Source organism: Mus musculus, chromosome 16, assembly GCF_000001635.26.
Source record: "Mus musculus strain C57BL/6J chromosome 16, GRCm38.p6 C57BL/6J".
NCBI lineage: Eukaryota > Metazoa > Chordata > Mammalia > Rodentia > Muridae > Mus > Mus musculus.
This window is the reverse complement of record NC_000082.6, coordinates 38839284-38852276: the sequence shown is the minus strand read 5'-3', so window position 1 is coordinate 38852276 and position 12993 is coordinate 38839284. Positions and strand designations below refer to the sequence as shown.

General features: G+C 42.3%; 1 long non-coding RNA gene across 6 annotated transcripts in view; it reads right to left on the bottom strand.

The window, feature by feature from the left end:
* Gm15802 overlaps window positions 1-12993 on the bottom strand; it is a 46850-nt gene that overhangs the window by 23437 nt on the left and 10420 nt on the right. For 2 of the 6 annotated variants that reach the window (XR_876079.1, XR_876074.1), the window contains exons 3-4: window positions 5783-5909; window positions 1672-2382 (exon numbers count right to left, since the gene is read on the bottom strand). This is a non-coding gene — a long non-coding RNA (predicted gene 15802). Of the gene's footprint in view, window positions 1-768; window positions 1334-1671; window positions 2383-5782; window positions 5910-12993 lie in introns of those variants that run through there. The other 4 variants (XR_876077.1, XR_876075.1, XR_876076.1 and 1 more) reach the window with 4 other exon arrangements.

Sequence of the window (12993 nt, the reverse complement as noted above, 5' to 3'; positions counted from 1 at the left end):
ACACAGCTGGAGCCATGGGTCCCTCCATGTGTAGTCTTTGGCTGGTGGTCCAGTCCCTGGGAGCTCTGGGGTGTGAGGGTTTATCCCATTGACACATAACAGATGCCTTTAGTGATATAGATATAAGGAGAGACACACTGTTTATGGGACTGTAGGTCATCCAGTTACTATGGCAATCAATATTAACACTTCCCAAAAACCACATAGATATTCCATACTACCTTGACTTCTAGATCTCCATTCACAGGCCTCCAAGTCAACATCTCACAGAGACTCTTATGCATCAGTGTTGGCTACAACATGAGTCACAACAGTTGGGTTATAGACTAGCCTGGGTGTCCTTCGATAGAGGAATAGATAAGGAAAACATGAGTACATGTACAATGGACAGACTTTTTCCAGCCATAAAGAACAAAGTGGTGTTGTTTGCAAGAAAATGGATGCAACCAGAGAACTAAGCCAGTCTCATAAAGACAAATAGTATCTGTTTTCTCCTATTTGTGGCCCTTACATATTATATACACAAAATGAGTAGGCACATATGACATGAATATGTACATGAAACTGTATAGTGGACAAAGGAGAGTAAGAGAGGAGATGGTAGGGGTGTTTGCTGGGAAAGCACTCAACATACAGTATTTGCATGAAAATGTCCATATGCAACAGTACCACAATGAATATACACAGTGGAAAACAGTTTTTAAAGAGAGGCGGGAAGGAAATAGTGAAAACTATTTCTATCTTCATGTACTGTGAAGATAAATTTTAAAATTCTAAGAAGTCAGAAGTAATAAGCAATGTCTCAAAGGACCAGACCTGTATCCGCACTCGAGCAAACAATACCCATAAGAACAGGGTCTGGGGCGGACCTCAATGTTCAAGAGTTGTCTTGGTGCCAGCAAAGACCCATGAGTTCCTGTGCCTACCAGATATATCCCACAAGCACACGAGGAAAGCTTGGGTCCCGGTGGCTCCTGGCCGTCCTAACAGGTCACTTCCTTGATAAGCCATTGATATCTCCTAGGAACTGGAAGTGGGAGAGAGTTGGCGGTAGGGGGCTAACTCACTTTTGGTGATTACAAAAGCTGCAGCCCACACAACCCTTCTGCTATTCTGTCTGGTGACAAGCACCCTGGGTGACGTTCTCTTATGCCAAAGCTCAAGTGAACGAGACTCAGGAACTCTTCTCTGCCCTATCTCTGTGATGGTGGCTGTCAGATTATCTCACCAGTGGTCCAGCTTCAAAGTCTATATAGATGTCCTCCAGGTAAGATGGCAGAATAGAAACTGTTCATCCCAAGAGAGGATGAGCGTCAAGATGGGGACAGGACATCTAAATCACAGAGTGAAACAGGGGTGACAGGTAAGCAAGCAGCAAGGTGAAATGGCTCAAGCAGTACGGCCCCCAGTGCTGGCATGGAGAGCAATCAGAAGAAAGGTAAGCTACCACAGTTCTAGGGAAGAGATGCAGGAGAAGCCCACAGCCCACACTAACCTCATGTTCATTGTGAATTTTGATGAGACAAATGCTTGGGTTAGCACTGGCCAGAAACCTCATTTTATTTCTCTATACAACTAGGAGGACAGGGGCCAGGTGCTGTTTTGACAGAGACCCTGTTGCTTGAAACTGAAAAGTAGGCGGGGGGTGGGGGGGTGGGGGGGTGGGGGGGGGATAGCGATGATCATAGGAAGATCAAAAGTGGCAAGAAACTGGCTGGGTGCAGGCTGTGATATGCCCCACACTCAGTGTCTAGGAGCATAGTTCATCAAATAAGGAACAAGTTAGATAATAACTCTTTGAGTCTCGGAGTCAGCAGACCTAGCAAGCGAGCCTACCAGTCTTCGCTGCAGAGCCTGAAAACTCTGACGTTCTAGTTCGTGGACAACATCAGCATCCACAGCGGCATCTCGGCAACAGGGAGATCAAAGAGGGCCTTAAAAGTATGAACACAAGCCCAAATGAGGGAGCTCATCTGAGGCAAGTTGGAGCCACTGCCGTCAGTAACCAATGGTAACCAACCTTCCCCCTACTGAACCTCCCTTCTCCAAGAATGTGAAGAAGCGGAGGGACTCAAGGGAAACTGCAGCTGCTTGCAAGCAGAGGGCCTTAGAGATCATGCAGCAGCAGCAGAAGCCGAAAGGGGCAATGAAGGATGAACCCAAATAGCTCTGTGGCTTCACGTCTAACTCTCTTGCCCATTGCTTATGGGCCTGGAGCCAGTCCCACCATGCTGTATTACAGGTCCCAGCACCGATGGCATCCTCTTTCTCCCAGTCTGCAGTGGGTACCTTTTGTGTTTCCTTCTCCTCCTCAGGTAGCCTCTCTCCTCCTGGGCCACTCCTGGAGGCGAGTGAATTACCCCTTCCCACTGTTCTTTATTCCTGTGGGGCACACAAAGTATTAAAAGTAGCTTTGTAATTAAAAAGACAAGTATGAAGACAGATGTATCACCTGCACTGTGCTGCAGTTGCTGCCCACACTCCCAACACAATAGGAAGACACAGACCCACACTCAGCTAGAGCAGTAGCCTTCCCAAGAGGCACAGCGAGTAGGAGGAGTCTCTGGAGAATGAGGTAATCCAGGCTACGCACAGACTGCAAAGACCACTGGTAAACAAGCCACTGGTAAACAAAAAGGAATCTGCTTAAAGTGAAGAATGCTCTGACAGGCACCAAGCATCTGTCTAAAACAGGTTGAACACCAGCATACGCAAATGTAAGAAATAAAATAAACAAGAGTCACGAGTTCAACACTTGCTAACCCAATACTCAAGGACCCCAAAAAGCGTTTTCAACATTTTCAGATTTTTTTTCACTTCTACACCCCACCCCACCCCACCCCGCCCCCAATCCCTCATGTTTTTTGTTTTTTGTTTTGTTTGTTTGTTTGTTTGTTTGTTTTATTTGAGACAGAGCCTCACAGAACGGTGGTCTGGAAGTTGACACGCACTTGCTGAGAATAATCTGAAATTCTGATCCTCTGCTTCCCAAATGCTTGGAACTGCATGATCCACCATGTCATTTATACAGTACACAAAGCTTTATGCGTGCTGGGCAGGCAATGAACTGTATCCCGAGCCTCTTTTTCTTAGACTTTTAGTATATTTTCACTGTATTATTTTCAATCATTTTATTGTTTTCATATTATTTTGTTTGTACATTTTTTTCTCTACTGGGCAATCTCTTTCCCTCTCTCCCCCTTCCTCTCCCCCTCCCACTCGCTCTCTCTCTTTTCTTTTGAGTCCACTATGTTTCTTCCCCCCCCTCTCTTCTCCTCTTCCCTATTTCAGTAGAATTTGGAGTTTACCTGACTTGATTTTGGGTTCTGTTGACTTGTTCTTTTCTCCTTGGGGTTGAGTTTGTTTCAGTTCATGTTTTAACTCTCATTTTAATTTTCCCTTTACCTTCTTGCAGCTTTCTAATTTTGTTTTGAACTTCATTATTGGAATCTAAATTTTTCCCTTTTTTCTTTTTCCCCCCGAGACAGGGTTTCTCTGTGTAGCCCTGGCTGTCCTGGAACTCACTGTGTAGACCAGGCTGGCCTCGAATTCAGAAATCCGCCTGCCTCTGCCTCCCGAGTGCTGGGATTAAAGGCATGCGCCACCACGCCCGGCTCCTTTTTTTTTTTTTTCTTTCCCAATTTTTATCCTTTTCTCTTTAATGCCATCATTTGCTTCTCCTCCCCCACCCCACCCACCTCCGCTATTCTTCATTTCATTTCTTTAAGCTCACTTTGAGTTTATCTTCCCCTTTCCACTGTGGCCTTTCGTCCATGTCCCATAGTATTTCTACTTTCTCCTAATTAATTAAAATTTATAGCATATTCTATCTTAGTTCTCCCCTGTTCTGCCTTCTGCTTGCTAGTTAGTGATGTGTATTTCTCTGTCTTCTTTGTTTTGATGCTGTTGGTGTTATAAGGATATATCTCTTCAGTTGAGCCATCAAGAGTTGGAGACATGGCTCAGCAGTTATGAGCACTGACTGCTTTTCCAAAGATTCTGAGTTCAATTCCCAGTAGCCACATGGTGTCTCACAACCATCTGAAATGGGATCTGATGCCCTCTTATGGTGCGTCTGAAGACAGTGACGGTGACAGTGTCCTCATATACATAAAATAAAGTGAGCTTCTCACTAAGATAGCCCCAAAGAAAAGAAGAAATATGGAACCAACATATGCACGAATCACATCACAGAAACACAAGAGGATTTTGAAAAATGTGAGAGACATGACTCTTTCCAAGATCATAACTCTTCAGTGACTGAGCTTAAACTAAAATAGGAAAATATGACAGGTGAAGATTTTAGAAGTTAAACATGGCAAAGACCTTGAAAGGTTTACAGGTAGTTTAATTCAGGACCTGGAAAAGTAAGAAGCGGGAAAAAGTTAGAAAAATACACAAGAAAATCAGCAACGTGGATGAAAATGTCAGCAACATGGAGAACATCAGCAATGAAATTAGAAAATTGTGGAAAAAAGAGAAATGTTTGGAAAACAGGAAAAAATATCACAAATACATTCTACTGAGAACAAAACAAACAAACAGAAGAACAGAAATGGAGAACAAGGTAAAAATATTATCTAAGTACCAATAATTTAAAAAACACAAATAAGCAAAGGCACGGTGTCTAAGCATCCTGGGATACTATCAAGAAAACAAACCAAAGAATTCATAGACTAGGAGAAGCTGCTGAGATAAAAAAAATTATAGGCATCAAGAGTCTATTCAGTTAAGTTATAGCAAAATTTCCCAAATCTAAAGAGATGGTAATACAAACATTAAATGCATTTATAACCATAAATATATACATGACTAAGAAGAACCCCTCCATGACATATTAGAATCATGATGTCAAATACAAACCAAGAAACAATGTCAAAGGGGCAAGGTCCCAACTCACCTGCAAAGGCAAACACAACAGAGCAACCTCGGCTTTCTCACCAGCTGTCCAAAATGAGGAAAGAAGGGAACTGTGTACTTCAAGCCTCGGAACAGATGCCTTCTGATTTGTTGTTGCTACATCTAGCAAAGCTACCTATTAAAATTGATGTTGAAATGAGGACATCTCAAGATGGGCACAAACTAAGTCCTGGCAACCAAGTTAGGACTTCTGAAAACTCTTAAAGAAATACTTTATGCAGAGGAAAAAAAGACAGTTTCCATCCTGAGAGCACAGGAAAGAATGCATTTCATAAGGAATAGATCCACAAGGGGAGAAAGGAAGGAATCTATTGCGCCTAACCAGCAGACCCCAATACCCATAGGAGAGAAAGAAGAGAACAAACAAGCTAACCAACCATAAAAACCACCAGTAAAGACTCAGGAGCTCCCAAGCATCTCTCAACAATAACCACAAATACGAACCTATTTTCCTTCTCTCTCTCTCTCTCTCTCTCTCTCTCTCTCTCTCTCTCTCTCTCTCTCTCTCTCTCTCTCACTTCCTCCCTCCCTCCCTCTCTCCCTCTCTCTTGTCATTTGTTTATCTAGCATCTAGATTTTGTTGTTGTTGTTTGTTTTTTACTCATTTTATTTTATTTTATTTTACACCCTACTCCTCTCTCCTGAAGCAGCTCTTGAAGGCTGCAGGCAATTGCCTATATAAAATTCCCCATCCCAACACACTGTCATCCCTAGCTGATATCAGCATTGGGCCAATGCTGACTCAGTCTGGCCCATATCCTTTTTGCACCCTTGCGATCAACAGCCATCAAAAGATGAAATTTATAGTGCTAACATTAATGCTGTATGGTGCTTACCACCGTGTGGGATACATAACTCCTACCATTTTTTGTGGAGTTCCACTGAAGACAGCGACCCTCAGTTGGTCTCCCTGTGTCCAAGCCCCTCATTTGGGTGCTGCCTGTAGCCGTCCAGCAGTCATGGAGAACTGGGTACACCTGGAAGGAGAGCTGGGGATGGAATAGGATGGGCAGATGAGAGAAATAACCAGCCAAGAACAAGTTCTCCAATCAAGGCTCAATGTTTAATTTTTTAACTCTGAATATATGGGGGAAATCCCAAAGGTCCATCCTTTGTCTCAGGTGGATTCTGTTACAAAAACAAGCTCTCAGCAGCTCAACGGGCAGTCTGCTCAAGTCCCAGACCAGGAAGATGTAATGTAGCAAAGTCAGGTTCTGGGCTCCAGTCTTTGGAGATCTGTTTAGCCAGCTCAAGTCTGGGGGAAAGGCACAGGTGACATCACCACAAGTTGAACCCTATGTACAACGCTATGTAATATGAACTAATACATGCATGTTGTTACCAAAGAATAGTGAGTCGGAGCAAACCAAACCAATGCTCAATGCTCATCTCCCACTGTCTGTGGGGTCATATTTATACTCCTTCATCCCAGATCCTTTCACATGTTTGCTATATCAAAATATCTGTTCACCTGTGCCTGCCCCAACAAAACATCATTTGATGTAACCGACTTTTCAAAGAAACTAGAAGTTACCACTTCAGCAAATAGATATTCAGTAAATATTGGAGCTCTTGGTTTAGCTAAACAAATACTAATGGGAATAAAAAGCCAGATAGCTCCTGAGACAATATCAGTGGAGGACTTCCCCTCATATAAAGGTATATATACCCAAACTCAAAATCAATGAACACAGGTTAGAATTAGACTACACCATATAGCTGGAGAGATGGCTAAGTGGTTAAGAGCACTTGCTGTTCTTGGAGAAGAGTTGCGTTGAATTCTCAGCACTCACATGGTGGCTTATAGTCATCTGTAATTCCAGTTCCAGGGGGCTGCACTGACTCTTCTGGCCCCTGAGGGTACTGCATGCACATGCTACATATATACATGTAGGCAAATGTGAGAATGTGTAACCTTAGAGAACATAAGATGACCGCTGAAAGACCTTGTTAGAATAGCATGCTGGGGACCTTCCAGGAATGACCCTGCAAAACAAGCTTTACAAGAAAGTCCCGATCGATCGATCGATCGATCGATCACAAGGCAGGTGCAGATAATGACCAAGAATGTTTCAGTTCCCTCTTCTGGTGACTAAGACCTAACCTCACCCAGGGCCAGCAATGTTGCTTAGGGAGAGGTTAGTTACCATTTCTAAAGGGGGGAATGAAAAGGTCAGCTTGGGCCAACAATGGGCTTAAACCATACCCTTAAACTGTATAAAAAAAATGTGTGCCTAGGAGATTCAGAGTTGCCTCTGCCCCATTGCAGGAGATCAATAAACCTCATGCTTATTGCATCGATCTCCATCTCTGTGTTTCTGTGAGTGGGACATCCCAGACATAAGGCTCATTGGGTCTTACACAAAGAATCCGTATGTCTTAGTTAGGGTTTTACTGCTGTGAACAGACACCATGACCAAGGCAAGTCTAAAAGAAAGAAAGAAAGAAAGAAAGAAAGAAAGAAAGAAAGAAAGAAAGAAAGAAAGAAAGAAAGAAAGAAAGAAAGAAAGAAAGAAAGAGGTCGCCATCTTGGTTCCGGGACTCAGCAGAACTTAGGAAATTAGTCTGAACAGGTCAGAGGGTGCGCCAGAGAACCGGACAGCTTCTGGGACGGGCGGAAGCACAGAGCCGCTGAGGCAGCAGCCTGGGCGGGCTGCAGACAACCGGCCACCATCCGGACCAGAGGACAGGTGTCCGCCTGGCTCGGGAGACGGCCTCAGCCTCAGCAGCAGCGGTCGCCATCTTGGTTCTGGGACTCAGCAGAACTTAGGAAATTAGTCTGAACAGGTTAGAGGGTGCGCCAGAGAACCGGACAGCTTCTGGGACGGGCAGAAGCACAGAGCCGCTGAGGCAGCACTCTTGGCGGGCCACAGACAGCCGGCCACCGTCCGGACCAGAGGACAGGTGTCCGCCTGGCTCGGGAGACGGCCTCAGACTCAGGAGCAGCGGTCACCATCTTGGTTCCAGGACTCCCTGGAACTTAGGATTTTAGTCTGCACAGGTGAGAGTCTGCACCACAGAAGCTGACAGCTTCTGGGAACTGCCAAAGCAACACAGCTTCTGAGAGAGGCCCTGTTTTGGGCCTTCTTCTTCGACCAGGAGGAGGTCCAAAAACAAGATATCTGCGCACCTTCCCTGTAAGAGAGCTTGCCAGCAGAGAGTGCTCTGAGCACTGAAACTCAGAGGAGAGAATCTGTCTCCCAAGTCTGCTGAGAGACGGTAACAGAATCACCAGAAGAACAATCTCTAAACAGAGTCAACTATAACTATTAACTCCAGAGATTACCAGATGGCGAAAGGTAAACGTAGGAATCCTACTAACAGGAACCAAGACCACTCACCATCATCAGAACCCAGCACTCCCACTTCGCCCAGTCCAGGGCACCCCAACACACCCGAAAACCTAGACCTAGATTTAAAAGCATATCTCATGATGATGGTAGAGGACATCAAGAAGGACTTTAATAAATCACTTAAAGAAATACAGGAGAACACTACTAAAGAGTTACAAGTCCTTAAAGAAAAACAGGAAAACACAATCAAACAGGTAGAAGTCCTTACAGAAAAAGAGGAAAAAACATACAAACAGGTGATGGAAATGAACAAAACCATACTAGACCTAAAAAGGGAAGTAGACACAATAAAGAAAACTCAAAGTGAGGCAACACTGGAGATAGAAACCCTAGGAAAGAAATCTGGAACCATAGATTTGAGCATTAGCAACAGAATACAAGAGATGGAAGAGAGAATCTCAGGTGCAGAAGATTCCATAGAGAACATCGGCACAACAATCAAAGAAAATGGAAAATGCAAAAAGATCCTAACTCAAAATATCCAGGAAATCCAGGACACAATGAGAAGACCAAACCTACGGATAATAGGAGTGGATGAGAATGAAGATTTTCAACTCAAAGGACCAGCAAACATCTTCAACAAAATTATTGAAGAAAACTTCCCAAATATAAAGAAAGAGATACCTATGAACATACAAGAAGCCTACAGAACTCCAAATAGACTAGACCAGAAAAGAAATTCCTCCCGACACATAATAATCAGAACAACAAATGCACTAAATAAAGATAGAATACTAAAAGCGGTAAGGGAAAAAGGTCAAGTAACATACAAAGGCAAGCCTATCAGAATTACACCAGATTTTTCACCAGAGACTATGAAAGCCAGAAGAGCCTGGACAGATGTTATACAGACACTAAGAGAACACAAATTCCAGCCCAGGCTACTATACCCAGCCAAACTCTCAATTACCATAGATGGAGAAACCAAAGTATTCCACGACAAAACCAAATTCACACATTATCTCTCCACGAATCCAGCCCTTCAAAGGTTAATAACAGAAAAAAACCAATACAAGAACGGGAACAATGCCCTAGAAAAAACAAGAAGGTAATCCCTCAACAAACCTAAAAGAAGACAGCCACAAGAACAGAATGCCAACTTTAACAACAAAAATAACAGGAAGCAACAATTACTTTTCCTTAATATCTCTTAACATCAATGGTCTCAACTCCCCAATAAAAAGACATAGACTAACAAACTGGCTACACAAACAAGACCCAACATTTTGCTGTTTACAGGAGACACATCTCAGAGAAAAAGATAGACACTACCTCAGAATAAAAGGCTGGAAAACAATTTTCCAAGCAAATGGTATGAAGAAACAAGCTGGAGTAGCCATCCTAATATCTGATAAGATTGACTTCCAACCCAAAGTCATCAAAAAAGACAAGGAGGGGCACTTTGTTCTCATCAAAGGTAAAATCCTCCAAGAGGAACTCTCAATTCTGAATATCTGTGCGCCAAATACAAGGGCAGCCACATTCATTAAAGAAACTTTAGTAAAGCTCAAAGCACACATTGCACCTCACACAATAATAGTGGGAGACTTCAACACACCACTTTCACCAATGGACAGATCATGGAAACAGAAACTAAACAGGGACACACTGAAACTAACAGAAGTGATGAAACAAATGGATCTGACAGATATCTACAGAACATTTTATCCTAAAACAAAAGGATATACCTTCTTCTCAGCACCTCATGGTACCTTCTCCAAAATTGACCACATAATAGGTCACAAAACAGGCCTCAACAGATTCAAAAATATTGAAATTGTCCCATGTATCCTATCAGATCACCATGCACTAAGGCTGACCTTCAATAACAAAAAAAATAACAGAAAGCCAACACTCACATGGAAACTGAACAACACTCTTCTCAATGATACCTTGGTCAAGGAAGGAATAAAGAAAGAAATTAAAGACTTTTTAGAGTTTAATGAAAATGAAGCCACAACGTACCCAAACCTTTGGGACACAATGAAAGCATTTCTAAGAGGGAAACTCATAGCTCTGAGTGCCTCCATGAAGAAACGGGAGAGAGCACATACTAGCAGCTTGACAACACATCTAAAAGCTCTAGAAAAAAAGGAAGCAAATTCACCCAAGAGGAGTAGACGGCAGGAAATAATCAAACTCAGGGGTGAAATCAACCAAGTGGAAACAAGAAGAACTATTCAAAGAATTAACCAAACGAGGAGTTGGTTCTTTGAGAAAATCAACAAGATAGATAAACCCTTAGCTAGACTCACTAGAGGGCACAGAGACAAAACCCTAATTAACAAAATCAGAACTGAAAAGGGAGACATAACAACAGATCCTGAAGAAATCCAAAACAACATCAGATCCTTCTACAAAAGGCTATACTCAACAAAACTGGAAAACCTGGACGAAATGGACAAATTTCTGGACAGATACCAGGTACCAAAGTTGAATCAGGATCAAGTTGACCTTCTAAACAGTCCCATATCCCCTAAAGAAATAGAAGCAGTTATAAATAGTCTCCCAGCCAAAAAAAGCCCAGGACCAGATGGGTTTAGTGCAGAGTTCTATCAGACCTTCAAAGAAGACCTAATTCCAGTTCTGCACAAACTTTTTCACAAGATAGAAGTAGAAAGTACTCTACCCAACTCATTTTATGAAGCCACTATTACTCTGATACCTAAACCACAGAAAGATCCAACAAATATAGAGAACTTCAGACCAATTTCTCTTATGAATATCGATGCAAAAATTCTCAATAAAATTCTCGCTAACCGAATCCAAGAACACATTAAAGCAATCATCCATCCTGACCAAGTAGGTTTTATTCCAGGAATGCAGGGATGGTTTAATATACGAAAATCCATCAATGTAATCCACTATATAAACAAACTCAAAGACAAAAACCACATGATCATCTCGTTGGATGCAGAAAAAGCATTTGACAAGATCCAACACCCATTCATGATAAAAGTTCTGGAAAGATCAGGAATTCAAGGCCCATACCTAAACATGATAAAAGCAATCTACAGCAAACCAGTAGCCAACATCAAAGTAAATGGAGAGAAGCTGGAAGCAATCCCACTAAAATCAGGGACTAGACAAGGCTGCCCACTTTCTCCCTACCTTTTCAACATAGTACTTGAAGTATTAGCCAGAGCAATTCGACAACAAAAGGAGATCAAGGGGATACAAATTGGAAAGGAGGAAGTCAAAATATCACTTTTTGCAGATGATATGATAGTATATATAAGTGACCCTAAAAATTCCACCAGAGAACTCCTAAACCTGATAAACAGCTTCGGTGAAGTAGCTGGATATAAAATTAACTCAAACAAGTCAATGGCCTTTCTCTACACAAAGAATAAACAGGCTGAGAAAGAAATTAGGGAAACAACACCCTTCTCAATAGTCACAAATAATATAAAATATCTCGGCGTGACTCTAACTAAGGAAGTGAAAGATCTGTATGATAAAAACTTCAAGTCTCTGAAGAAAGAAATTAAAGAAGATCTCAGAAGATGGAAAGATCTCCCATGCTCATGGATTGGCAGGATCAATATTGTAAAAATGGCTATCTTGCCAAAAGCAATCTACAGATTCAATGCAATCCCCATCAAAATTCCAACTCAATTCTTCAACGAATTAGAAGGAGCAATTTGCAAATTCATCTGGAATAACAAAAAACCTAGGATAGCAAAAACTCTTCTCAAGGATAAAAGAACCTCTGGTGGAATCACCATGCCTGACCTAAAGCTTTACTACAGAGCAATTGTGGTAAAAACTGCATGGTACTGGTATAGAGACAGACAAGTAGACCAATGGAATAGAATTGAAGACCCAGAAATGAACCCACACACCTATGGTCACTTGATCTTCGACAAGGGAGCTAAAACCATCCAGTGGAAGAAAGACAGCATTTTCAACAAATGGTGCTGGCACAACTGGTTGTTATCATGTAGAAGAATGCGAATCGATCCATACTTATCTCCTTGTACTAAGGTCAAATCTAAATGGATCAAAGAACTTCACATAAAACCAGAGACACTGAAACTTATAGAGGAGAAAGTGGGGAAAAGCTTTGAAGATATGGGCACAGGGGAAAAATTCCTGAACAGAACAGCAATGGCTTGTGCTGTAAGATCGAGAATTGACAAATGGGACCTAATGAAACTCCAAAGTTTCTGCAAGGCAAAAGACACCGTCAATAAGACAAAGAGACCACCAACAGATTGGGAAAGGATCTTTACCTATCCTAAATCAGATAGGGGACTAATATCCAACATATATAAAGAACTCAAGAAGGTGGACTTCAGAAAATCAAACAACCCCATTTAAAAATGGGGCTCAGAACTGAACAAAGAATTCTCACCTGAGGAATACCGAATGGCAGAGAAGCACCTGAAAAAATGTTCAACATCCTTAATCATCAGGGAAATGCAAATCAAAACAACCCTGAGATTCCACCTCACACCAGTCAGAATGTCTAAGATCAAAAATTCAGGTGACAGCAGATGCTGGCGAGGATGTGGAGAAAGAGGAACACTCCTCCATTGTTGGTGGGATTGCAGGCTTGTACAACCACTCTGGAAATCAGTCTGGCGGTTCCCCCGAAAATTGGACATAGTACTACCGAAGGATCCAGCAATACCTCTCCTGGGCATATATCCAGAAGATGCCCCAACTGGTAAGAAGGACACATGCTCCACTATGTTCATAGCAGCCTTATTTATAA